We start from the raw sequence: 3,662 nt of genomic DNA, 5'->3' as shown, positions 1-3,662 counted from the left end.
ATTTAACTAATTCACATTTCAAGTATCTACACATCACATTGAAAGATTTTAATTGGCTTTGAAAACTATTTTTCAACTAATTTTAGAAACTCAAGAAAAGTCCCATAAATTTAGACTTGTTTCTTATTGGAAACAACCAGGTATATCTTTCGTTGTCATCCACAAATAAAACATAATACTTCATGTGTTAGAATGATCAACAATGGCTAGACATCAAATATCACAATGAATATTGAGTAATGATTCCTTTTCAATTTTATTTCTCAATATAGAAGAAAGTTTACAAATTTTTCCCAACCGGCATCTAGTATAAATAGCATGCACATTATTCCAACTCTTAAAATTTATAAGCTTCTTTCTACTAAAAAATTATAAAGACTTCAAACTAGAATGACCTAATCTACTGTGTCAAATACAATTCGTCTTCCTCCAGTTTAGGGTTGTTGTCAAGGCATAGGTGTTGATGTCTTCCAGTGCATAAAGTCCTCCTTTTCTAGCTCCCTTCGCTATTTATCTCCCTGACTTTCTGTCCTTGACAACAAATTAGATTCATCAAACTTAAGAGTACAACAATTGTCTTAGATTTGCTAAGTGTTGCCAACTTCACCAATTTCTTTTACAGATTTGCTGAGGACCTAATTCTCATACTTCCTTGTTAATCTTACTTCTGCATATGCTGCCACTTTTACAATGTTTTACAATCATGCAAACATTATATGATCAGCTAATGAAAATCCACATCGAAGCAGCTCAAAAATTAGATCATACTTAACCATTACATACAGTTTTAATTTAAGATCACAAGATTTCAAAATGTTCTTCACTTTGTTAAACTCTATTTCAAGTTAAACCAGACAAACAAATTGAAATAGAGTACTTAATTTAACTTGATAGTAATGAACAATAATGCACTTCATAGTGACCACACTTAACTATATTCAAAACACAAGTCCACCTTTCAAGTGACCACACTTAACTATATTCAAAACACAAGTCCACCTTTCAAGTAACTACACTTAAATATTTTTGACTCACTAACTCACTTATCAAATGACCACACTTAACTAAATTTAAAACACAAGTCCACATATCAAGTACCTACACTTAAACATTTTCGACTCACTAACTCACTTCTCTAGTTACCACACTTAAGTATATTCAAAACACAAGTTCACATTTCAAGTACCTACACTTAAACATTTTCAACCCACTAACTTACTTCTCTAGTGATCACACTTAACTATATTCAAAACACAAGTCCACTTTTCAGGTAACTACACTTAAACATTTTTGACTCACTAATATTCACTTCTCTAGTGACCACACTAGACTATATTCAAAACACAAGTCCATTTTTCAAGTAACTACACTTAAATATTTTTGACTCACTAATATTCACTTCTCAAATGACCCCAGAATAGAGTGACTTAAATCCTAACGAAAATAGGTTTTAACAGTTCTGTATATCCAGGACTCATAGCGAATGTGTGCCATTGCCTAAAAGAATATTCATTAGTTTTAGGGATCATTTCTAATAGGGAAAGTGGTTTTATCAGATCTATATTTCTTTAGGAACATACAGTTTTCCTTCAAATATAAACTTAAATATGAAAATGCTTTCTTTGATAAGAAAAACATGACACTATCGATTACAAGTTGACAAAGTTGCTAAAATTTAGCTAGCTTTGTATATTATTGGCCTAAATGGGTAAAGTTCTTCGTAGAAAATTGGGTACAATTGACTGAGGATTTGTACAGTTGACCCGGGCTCGTTTGTGGTTGAATCGAACTTGCTGATTGATTGAATAAAAAAATTTAAATGTACAATAAAGTTCAAATTAACATAGTTTGCACTTTTCTCCCAAAACAAAAATTTCACACAATTCAACTCTTGGAAAGATTCAGTGACGCTAAAGAATCATACACAATACGGAATGCAAAACTTACTTTAGTGCATCTCGACACAGTTAACTTATATCCTATTTGGCAGAGTTCAATCCATGACTAGCATAATAGGGGAACTGGTGAAACAAGAAATACCTCAACTGGCGAGGACGCAATAGTGTTAGCATAGTTGATGTTGGGAGGCGACGCTGGTGCTCTGTCGGCTGAAATCCCAGCTGGCTCGGCGGCATCAGGTTTTCTTAAGCTAAGGAAGAGAATAGGGAAGCTAGGAAGAGGGGAAGGGGCGGCATCAGCTTTCTCAGCGGCGACGGCAGCCATTGACGATTAGAGAGAGGTAAAGAGAGAAAGAGGTATAAAAAGAGAGATAGCTGCGGCTTCATTTTTTAAAATGGAGGGATTAGGGTTTTGATGTTGTTTTAAAAGGAAAGAAATTAAGATCTGATCTCAGCCGTTGGATCAGCATTGATCAACGGCTGAGATTAAAATTATTAAAAAAAAGTCAGCTATTTGACTATTAATTTGGGGTTAAAAATTAATATCAATTTTTCCTAAAATTGATATTAATTGGACAAAAAATAGGTAAGAAATTAAATAAATTGGACAAATTGAATTGACTAAGGCTGTTATTTAATAAATGTAATACTGAAAATAACAAGATTTGACTAGAATTTAAATAAATTAGGAAAATTGAATTGACTTAGGCTGATATTTAATAAATATAGTAACTATATAAAATTAATATTAAAAATAAATATAATAATAAATAAATAAATTCCAATTGAAGGCTGAGATCTAAAGATTAATAATTTGGTTAAAAAAATTAAATGAAATTTGAATTTGAGTTCAATTGGACACAATTTGGGCTAGGATTGTAATAAATTGAATAAAATTAGGCTAAAATTGTTACAAATTGAAAAAATCAGACTAGAAAATAAATAAATTAAAAAATCAAATTGACTAAGGTTGCGGATTAATACAATAATAATAAAAGTAAAATAAATAGTCTAATTACTTTAAAATCAACGATAACAATAATATATATATTTTATTATATATATAAATTTTATATATATGTATATATATATATATATATATATATATATATATATATATATTAGTTTATAAATTTTGTATAATAATGTTTTCCAGTTATTTCATTTCGTTTCATTCATGTAAGATAATACTTTTAACAAATACCTAATACTTTAAACTCAAAGTAAAATAAACTAATTTTTTTATTTTATTTCGTAATTATTATACCTTATATCCCACACCAAACAACTCCTAAATATACATTATATTTATATATTATATTATCATGCGTAGTAAGATGCCTTACAATTATATTTAAATTAACCAATAGTAAAACATACTCTATTTGATCCCTGGGTCATTCGTCGGCCTATCTTAGGCCAACGAAATTTAACTTCTTTAATTTTTTTAGTGATCACATAACAAGACAAGCTAAGATTTATTTAGCTCAAATACATCTGTGATACTATCCATGTCAACAAACTAATTCTAATTTCTTGAGTATCTTTTGCTTGATTATATGTGTGCACCGATTTAATGTCTAATTTCTTTTTATTTTATATTTTTTATTCTTCAAGTTTATCCTTTTCCTATTTAATTTTTCCATGTCACAAATATCCTACGTAAATCCCCAAGAAATAGATTCAACTAAATTTGTAGCAACACAATCCCCCAATGATTTTTCAAGTAATAATTTCATAGGTAAATCCCCAAGAAATAACTTC

General features: G+C 29.5%; 1 long non-coding RNA gene across 1 annotated transcript; it reads right to left on the bottom strand.

The window, feature by feature from the left end:
• Positions 1–232: 232 nt before the first annotated feature.
• LOC124895366 lies at positions 233–2,295 on the bottom strand. Its single transcript, XR_007051673.1, has 2 exons — positions 2,041–2,295; positions 233–526 (listed from the first exon to the last, which is right to left on the bottom strand). It is a non-coding gene; the product is annotated as an uncharacterized LOC124895366 (long non-coding RNA).
• Between the last annotated feature and the right edge of the window lie 1,367 nt (positions 2,296–3,662).

Source organism: Capsicum annuum, unplaced genomic scaffold (assembly GCF_002878395.1).
Source record: "Capsicum annuum cultivar UCD-10X-F1 unplaced genomic scaffold, UCD10Xv1.1 ctg81568, whole genome shotgun sequence".
NCBI classification, from domain to species: domain Eukaryota; kingdom Viridiplantae; phylum Streptophyta; class Magnoliopsida; order Solanales; family Solanaceae; genus Capsicum; species Capsicum annuum.
Note: the sequence above shows the minus strand (reverse complement) of the source record. Positions and strands in the feature narration are given on the sequence as shown.